The following is a 9,801-nucleotide window of genomic DNA, read 5'->3' as shown; positions in this document are numbered from 1 at the left end:
GCCAGGTGATGGAGGGCTCTGCAGAAGGTCTGATGATGGCGGGCAGCTGCCCCAGGCATGGAGGATGCAGGAAGGCTGGAAGCTCAATTCTGTAGAGTTGAGAGGGGAGAGACAAGACCCCGGGGGTGAGGGTGGGGGTCATAAGACCAGAATCTGGGGTTCCTGTGCACCAGGACCTGCCTCTCCATTTTGCAGATGCAGAAAATCAGGCCACATAGACATAACACACAAGAAGTCTCCACAAAGCAGAGACCAGTTCAATCATTTAGCAAAACCAGGTGGGGAGGGGCAGGGAGTGGAGGCAGCCTTCCCACAGCACTGTTTTCTAGACCATGCCTGTGTCAAGTGCTGTGAAGACAAGATGCTACTCAGCTACACTTCTGCACCCAAACAGGCCCAAGCTGGGGGTCACACAGACTGAATGGCTGGCCAGGAAAGTGATGGGGTCTGGAGCCTGACATGCTGACCCTGCCGGCATGGCCCATGGATCCTTGAATTGTCTGTAGTGGACACCCATGCTTCACTCCATCATGAACTAACCCCCTAAGATGGGACAAGGGGCCACAGTGGGAAGACAAGAGAGACAACCCCAGACCCAGAGAGAGAAGGGGTGAGGAGAGGAGGGTGAAGACACCCAGCAAGAGGGGCCAGTCTGTCCGAAGATATGATGTCCCTGCCTGTGCTCAGAGGAGGTGGGGAGGAAGGCAGGTTGGCCAGGCGTGTTCAAGGACACCATTAGCTCAAGCCCTGTGTCCCAAGTCTGTATGGAGCCGGGGAAGGTGGGCTTGGAGCAGCTCCACCCTGGTCAGGTAGGCAGGGCTGGGAGCGCTGAAGGAGTGTCCGGCGACCCAGCTGTTCCAGAGGTCCCAAGCTCCCTGCACCCCTGCCTGCCTCTCGCTCATGGAATGGCTTCAGGGAGTCACATCACATTTGGGCTTTTCTGCCCACGTGCCAAGAAACTTTTGGGATCTCAAGTGCCCAGTGGGTGCTATGCAGGGCTCTCCTGTCCCCTCCTTCCCAGAGACCCCCCAACACTCCCACTTGCCCCTTCACAGAGCAGCTCAGCCGCCTCTGGGAGCCAGAGGGACAAGGGAGGTGGCTGAGTCCCAACTGAGGCCCACCATCTGCCAGCCCACGGCACAGGCACTGGGCTGGGGGTAAGCAGAGCTGCCAGTCCCTGGAAGGTGAGCCGCCCCTGCCAGAGTCAGAGCACAGCCCCCCGGACCTCCTACCTCCTGAGGCTCCCTTGGCTGTGCCGGGCCCCAGACCCATTCACGGCCCTCCAACTCTGTCTGCTGACTTTCTACCATGAACATGTTATCACTTTTACAGTCAGAAACACATGTGTGAAAAAAGCAGCTACGTCTGCCTCCTGGGTGTGTTTGTTCCTTATGTCTTCTGTCAGACTGATTTTGGTGGCGGTCTCTCCCCACCCTTCAGGCTCCTGTCTCACCCTTTCTTGGGCGCCTGAGGCCTCTTTCCTCCATCCACTCATGTGGCCCCTGGTGCTGCCCAGTAGGGATAATGCCCAGCTCCCCACACAGACACACGCGTACAGCATACACAGTCCCCTGCCCACACTACCCATCACTCACTCATGCCACCATGCTCTCCCCAAAGTCTCCACATGCTGGTGACAAGTGAGTGAGAGTGAGGAGACACTGGGTTGGAATCTGTGCTGATGGGTCATATGGGCTAACATCCTCTGGCCACCTCAGGGGAATTCCATGCTGCTTTATCTCCATGGCTTTTGCAAGTCATCAACAGGTGCTAACATGGCTAGGAGGTTAGAAGTAGAGATTAGAGTGCAGCTCTGTCCAAGTACTGGAATCAGGCATAGCAATCAGGGATATCAAGATTACCCAGAAGTTCTCTTCAGAATCTCTGCAAGTCTTTACCTGAAAACTAAGCTCTTTTCCCTTGCGCTAGGAAAATTAAGTCCTCTGAGTTTCACTGCATACTTGGTTTAATTGCATTTCTACAGAACTGTCCCCCACGGACTTTCAATGCATACCACATATCTGGATTTTTTTCAAGTTTCTGTAGTTTGACTTGGTAATGCATCATCACCATTATTTTTTAAATGTAACTTACAAAGGAGAAGACCCCAGTCACACACCCATGTGTCATGACTAGACTCCAGCCCTGCTGTCCCCTCCAGGGGGCGGTCCAGGGTGAGTCCTGAGACCTCTTGGCCTATCCTCTCCATCTTCACAGTCTGAGCAGACTCTGACAAGGGCAGGTTTTAAAATTCTATCAAAAATCCAACTCTTTTTCAGGCAAGGTGTTTGTTATGGATTAAATGTTTTTATCTTCCCCAACCTCATAGACTGAAGCCCTAACCCTCAATGTGACTGTATTTGGAGTGAGTAAGATTAAATGAAGTCATAAAGGTGGGGCCCTGGTCTGGTAGGATTAGTGCCCTTACAAGAAGAGATACCAATTCTCTCTCCCTCTCTCCCCTGCTCATACACACCAAGGAAAGGCCGTGTGTGGACAAAGCAAGGTGTGTAAGCCAAGGGGAGAGCTCTTACCAGATACCGACCTTGCTGGCACTTTGACCTTGAAATTCCACCTCCAGAACTGTAAGACAATAAATTTGTGTTACTTAAGCCACCCAGGGCTTGGTATTTTGTTACAGCAGCAAACTAATGATGTTACACCACAGCTCATTGTTTAAAACAGATGACAGCAGAGGGGATGAAGAGACCTAGTTTGTGCCACTGCCCACCCTCTATCCCTGGAGTACCCAGGACTACTTCTGCAGAACCCCAAGATTGTATGAGACTCAAATTAACAGGCACAAAATTTGTTTTCTAAGATTTCCTACAGTTCTAAGACCCACTGATTTCAGAATTGATTTAAGATCTTTAGCAAAAAGTATAAGTGCTCTACAGTAAAATAATGTCCCCCATCCCACCCCATCTTCTTGCTGGGAAAGATGGTTCTGCCTCTTAATAAATGGACATGGATTAAAGTCACAAAGTAGCAAGTTGTCTTTGAGGTAAAGGAATGTACAATCCCTGGCTTTCTCTGCAAGATCGCCACTGGTACAGTTTTCCTGAGAAGTGGAGCGACTGTGTGCCTGACTGATTAGTGAAAAAGGAAATATAGATAAATTATAGCCTAAACTATGTCTCATACACACCAAGGAAAGGCCTGTGAGGACACAACCAGAGGTGTGCAGGCCACAGGAAGAGCTCTCATCAGACACCAGTCCTGTCTATATGTATGTCTATATTCTCTCTTAAAATTAAGAGGCTTTCACAAATTTTCCACATAGAGAAATAAATTCAATAGCAAGATAGTAGGCTTAATTTATTTATCTTTCTCCTTGCCATGTAATTTATAGGATTTCTGCTACGTTCTCTGTTAGAGATGCTCCTTGTTCAATTTGCTCAAATACAAGTTCACTCTACATCCCACAAAACTGTCTCCCCTATTAGCAATATCGTTACTATCTGTCCTGTCATATAAGCTAAATAAAGAGAAAAGGAAGGGGAAAAAGCAGAGTTGATATGCATAAATACTTAACCTAGCAGGTTAGGATGGCGCAGTGCTTTGCTTGTCCCACAAGGTGGCAGTGCTAACTCAATGATAAATTTATCCGGCCCTCCAGCTCTGGAGGACCACGGTGGTAACGTTTCCAAGGCAACAGGTGCTGGAAAAACCCCAGGTGAAGGCCGAAATCATAATCCCTAAACCTTCCTTCTCCTCTTGGTTGTGGTAACTTGCTGCTCCCCTCTTAAACTGTTCCCTGGCCGTGACAGCACCACCTGCTCTTCCCTCCAGGCATGCAGCTGCAGTTACAATGGCCTCATTGTCTCCCTGTAAGGCGTCCTCAGCCCAACTGCCCTTTCCTCTGCAGCTGTCGAGACACGTGCAAGTCCTTTGCTTTTCTAGGCAGAGGCAGTATGGCAGCTTGGAAAACACTCAGGTTTGGGTAGCAGAGAGACCTTGGCGTGAATCAAGGATTTGCTTTTTATTCAATGTGTGACCAAGTTGGAGTGAGTTTATCTCTGAATTTGTTCCACTCCCACCAAAATGGACTCTCTGGGGTGACATATTTTAAAACACACAGCATATAATGGGTGTACTTTAAATGAATGTTTTCAGTGAACATCAGATTTCCTCCATTGGGGACTTCATAGGCTATTCCTTGCCATCCCCTGATTTTTTTTATTAGTCACTCAAGAAAGGGGTTGTCTTGCCAATGGGTTTCAGCCCTGGGCAAGTTCGCTGTGGATTCAATGTGACCAAAGAAAATGACAGTAAAACGTTCTTGGGGTGAAAGGGTTATACCCAACTTCATTTCCAGGTGGCAGCTCAGTCACTAAAATCCTGTTCACTCAGTGAATCTGCATGCAGCATGTCAGTCTCTGCCTCTGGGCCCCTCTGTCTGCATAGCCATCCTCTGGGCCCCTCTGTCCACACAGCCATCCTCTGGGCCTCTCTGCACAGTTGTCCTGCACAGCTGTCCTCTGGGCCTCTGTCCTCAGTGCTGCCACCATTCCAGCCTCTGCTCTGCTCTCCTGCAGCCTTGCAGCCCTGCCACCATGTCGTGCCCAAACCACTGGGCAGAGCTCTTTATATAGAGCCAACAGCCATGTATTGCCCACAGGTGTGCAGTGAGCTAGTCAACCAGTGCCGCAGGAACTCTCATTTTATTCACAGGGGTATATATAAAAATTATAATTGAGTGACAATTATATGCAACATTCATCTCATCTAGTATCTCATTTAATTCCCACAACATCCTTAAAAGCATTATTCTCAAACCTGTTGCACATCTGAATCATCTGGAGCCTGGTGATTCAGAGTGTGGTCCCTGGATCAGAAGCATCAGCCTCACCTGGGTGCTCATTAGACATGTAGACTCACAGGCATCATCACCCCAGACCTCCTGAATCCAAACATGCCTTTAGCAACCCCCTGGATAATTTGTGTGCACCTGATAGCTTGGGAAGCACAGCAGAGCCTTAGACACTACTGATGTCTGGGACCCTTTCACAGACACTGTGTTGTAAATGGTCTGAAGGGATGGCTGGGCCTGGGATTTTTTAAAGTTTCCAGGTGGTTCTAATGTGCAGCCAGGATTAAGAACCACTGATTGGCGGGTGAGCTGGGCTGATGTGTTATGGACACTTCCATTCAATGAAGAGTGATTTAGTTGAAATTTACCCTGAGTCATCTCTGAGGACATTCTTTGCTGTTTTATATGAATATATAATATATATGTATGCAAACATATGCATATGTATTTCTTGCTCTTTTTAAAAAAGAAGTCCATTTCTTTTTTACTCACCCCTATCTTATCCTATGGCTTGCTCTCATTTTTCTCTTATTAATTCTTCAAATCCCCACAATCATAGACCAGCAGGAGAGCCTCAGCCCAAGGCTTTTCACTGTATCACCATGATATCATTTGCAAGATAATAGAGTCAGGTCTAGTATGTGATAGGGAGACAAGGGCATAAAGAAATTAAACATACTGCTTAAGTTCATAGAGTACATGAGGAAGCCTGGCTGCTGACTCCTAGCCCAGAGATTTCCAGATATCAAGGCAGGCAGTGCATGTCCAGGTGGTAGGGAGCCAGGCTTCTCAAACCATAAAGTGTAGACGAATCACCTGGGATCTGGTTACGTGCAGACTCTGGTTCAGTAGGTCTGAGTGGGGCTGAGACTCATTTCTACCATGCTGCTGAAGCTGTGGCGTGTTTGGCCAGAGAGAGCACAGCACTCATATCCATGATTCCAACTGCCTGGTCTTCCCTTCCCAGCAGCCAAGTGGGGTGTTCATTCAGTCTCTCTAACGTGCCAGATGATTCAGACCAATGTTTTCAGGTATGTATGTCATTGGGCTGTGGAGACCTGCTGATCTCCATGCTCGGCCTCAGCCACTGGGTGGTGCTCTGAATTTCATGTTGCTGAGCAGCTTTTGGAGTTCGTTCATCAAATATTCATTGAACCTAATTTTAAATCAGGACACAGTTTAAACAAGGCAGTGAAGATCCTCATGAGCAGCTTACATCATAGTAACAGTAAACAGGTGAGTGTATAAAATTGATCATTACAAATTGTGATAAGCACTCTGGAGGAGATAGACAAGGGATAAATAAGATAGAGACTGGGAGAGGGAGTGGTCAGGAAACGCATCTCTAAGGAGGTGATATGTGAGCTCAGACTTAAAGGAAGAGAATAAGGCAATCGGGTGGAGACCAAGGGGAAAAGCATTCCAAGCAGAGAGAACAGCAAGTGGTAAAGGGCTTGGCTGTTCAAGGAACCTTTACTCTTGAAGCTGGAGCACATGGAATCAAGGAGAAGTGATAGGAGGTGTAGGGTCCATGTCCAGCAGGGCTGCAGATGGAAGGGAAGGGAGGGCAAAAGAAGATGAATTAGGTTTTATTTTAAGAGCAAATGAAAGCTTTTGAAAAGTTTTGATGAGGAAAGTTACCAGATTTGATTTCCATTTTTAACTGATCTCTCTGGCTGCTAAGTAAAGACTACAGTGAAGGAGACAGCAATGGAGGTAAGGGAGATGAAATAGGAAATGTTATAGTAGTCCAAACTATAGGTTCTGTTGCCTTGAACTAGATGGTGGTGGTGGTGGTAGTGGTAATGGTAAGAAGTGAATGCAGATAGTATATGGTTTTGGAAGCAGATATGACAGAACTTGCTAGTGGTTTGAATAAGTGTATCCATTTGAATGTTTTTGATTTCAGAAAACAGAAAACACAATAACTGTCTTCAGAAAATAGAACAACTTACACACATAACTGAAAAAGTGTGATGGTGTAGGCTTCAGGCAAGGTTTGATCAGGGTTCTAGACTTATTTGTCTATGATTATCAGTCCTGCCCCATCTCCCTCCCTCCTTTTATATGACCATGTATCCTTATGCTGACTTCATATATGGTTGCATGAGAGCTTCAAGAGCAAGATATATACATGGTTGAAAGGTGACTCCATTTGCATGGAGGAAGAACAGTAATCATTTCCAACAATCATAAAACAAACATCTTGATTTGGGGATTGATTGAGCCATTTCTGAACAGACCTCTGTTGCCAGGAGAATGGATCAGAGAGTTGACTTAATATCCCCATTATACCTCTATTGCCAGTGGACTGATTAGCTTAGATGGGCATTATTGGAAACAACCACCATGGGTAAGGGGACATTACCTGAGTTACCTTAGATCAGTGAAAGCATAGGTGTGGTCAGTCCTAACCAAATAGTAGAAGTGAAGTGGACGGGCTGGGGAGAAGAATATCATGGGTGTTGAGGAAATTACAGTTTCTGTGGTGTGAACTATATGACATTTATAGGCATGGGAGGACATAGGGATGACACCTGGGTTTGGGGAGGAGTCATACGCTAAAACAGGGAAGAAAGTCTTAAGAGGGAAAAAATACATATGCCTCTTAGATACTCAAATATGTGGGTCCAGTGAGCTTTTGGAAATATGAGCAGGAGCTAAAAGGAGTTGTCCCAGCATCCTGCAGGTGTGGGACAGTGACAAACTTCCAGCTACTGGCACATTCTCTCCTTGACAATCCAGGAATCAGCATGAGGAGAGGTGTGGCCTAGGATTCTGATGAGAGGGTTAGGGCTAGTGACACTTCGGATAAAACCTTGAGCATCAGTATTCTGCTATTAAGGGAATAAATGAAAGATTGTAGTGAACATGTGGATTGAAAAATATTAGAATGTAATTTTTTTTTCATGTCTTTGATTCTTGTGGTCCTCAAGACAACTAAAGGAGGCCAGTGGGAAGGATTTGGAGCCCCCATTTTTTAGATGAAAAAACTGAGATTCACACAGGTTAAATGATGACATCAGAGGCTGTGTTTGAGCCCTGCCCTCTTGATTCTTAATTTAGCCTCCAGACCATGCAGATCCAAGCATCTATGGTCAGATGAACTATTCTTGGAGATAAGATACGTACATTACTCATGACAGCACATGCTCGGGTGTTCTTTCAGGTGCTGTAGGAGGTAACAGGTTGGCAGTAGGTTTAAGTGGAAACAACCCTGGATTCCCAGCCAGAGTTCCTGCTGGAGTTCCAGCTTTGTGCTTGCTTCCTATCTGACCTTGGGTGGGTCACTGAATTTTTCTGGTTTACATTTTTATCTATCTAATAAGGGCTTGGGTTAGATCAGTTCTTTTTTTCAAAGTTAAAAAAAAACTTTTTCTTTTTTTGCAGGAGAGAGAGAAACCATACCAGGAGGTGTAAATAAATTAGAGATCCTAACATAATTTGTCCCCTGTCCTCCTCCCCTAGGATCATCATCCTATAAGTGCTGAGGACACCTCCACTTGCTTTCTAGGAGTTTGTGGGTTGCTTCCCTCTCTAGGTAAGTCCTGCGGTTGCCTACTTTCCCTCAGCTTTCAAGCCTCCAGTGCTCCAGGAAAGCTGCCTCACAGACCCTGTCTCCACACCTGGCCAGCACCACAAGGCAGCAGGTGTTTTCTGTTCATGCCTCTATCAGTGCAGGAGCCCTATGGATGGAACACCTTGGTTTTTCTGCCTGACTGGGTTTCAAAGGAGGCCTTTGTGGAAGCTCAGGTATCAGAGATCTAAAGACACCATTGTTCATTGATTGCCGTTGGCAGGTGCATTTGCCAAACCTTTCCTCAGGTTAAACAGGAAACGATTAAAGGGCTGGAGTTCAGAAGGGCAAGAAGAATAAATGCTCATAATTATGGACAGCATTGCCTGACACTGTGCTTGGCGTTACATGTGTCATCTCATCTAATCCTCTAGCCACACTAGGATCACAGTATTATAATCTTAAGTGTTATTATTCACATTAAATATATGAGAAAACTAAGGCTCTAAATGGTTATGAAAACTGCCTTAGGACACTATTAATAAGTGACACAACTGGGATAGAAACACCCCAAACTATCTAGATGTAGATGTAAATGTAAAAGTAGTTTTTTCAGGATTCTCTAGGATTAAGAAATAAAGCTGTAGCATCCTAAGAAAACACACAGACTTTTTCTCAACGTGTTCCTTCTTAGGGGGTTCAGTCATTCGTAACAGCCTGGTGTTTACCAAGCACCCAGCTTTGGTCTGGAAGGGGAAGGTGAGATAAGTAAGACATACTGCTTTTCCTTTAGGAGCTCACAGCCTAGTGTGGAAATAAGTAGGTGATATATGTGTAAGATAAATTCTAGCCGAAATAAGCAGGCAAAGAGAGGCAACAAAGGGCCAGGTAATTTATTTGAATGCTGGGGGGCGAGGTTCCGTGGCCTGGCTGTCACAGACCAGGGGAGTCACCCGAAAGTAGACAGGCAGCTAGTTTTTAAAGAAGGTAGGGGGAGGCAGAGCTTAGATTTACAGCGGCGCGAGGATTGACTAGCTTAAGGCACATTTTTCAGGTTGGGAGGGGGCAGCAGCGGGGACTTTGACGCATCATCAGTGTCTGACATGCTCACTCCTCCCCCCAGTGCCTTCAACCTTACATTTCAGCCTTTTGGTCATAATGGGCAACGACTTGATCTGGCTACTTCTGGCTGACAAGGGGCATTGTGGTGGTGGGGGGGGGGCAGGTGTTTGTAGCATGTAGTTACATTGCTCTGACTGCAAACATCTCACTCTGCTTTCTTTAGAGGCTTTCACTTCACTCTGTCTAAGCTTATGGTTTTTGTTTCATTTTCTCTTCTACAGATAGAGAATCTAGCTGCTGCCAGGGAAAAGGGGCAATGACCACTCTGGCTGCTTCATGCTGAGAAGGGGTGCAGTAAAGGGTACAGCTAGGTTTCTATCACTGCTCAGTTGAGAGGGCCTCAGAAAGT

Source organism: Manis pentadactyla, chromosome 8, assembly GCF_030020395.1.
Source record: "Manis pentadactyla isolate mManPen7 chromosome 8, mManPen7.hap1, whole genome shotgun sequence".
Taxonomy (NCBI): domain Eukaryota; kingdom Metazoa; phylum Chordata; class Mammalia; order Pholidota; family Manidae; genus Manis; species Manis pentadactyla.
The sequence above is the reverse complement of the archived record's forward strand: the minus strand, read 5'-3'. Positions refer to the sequence as shown.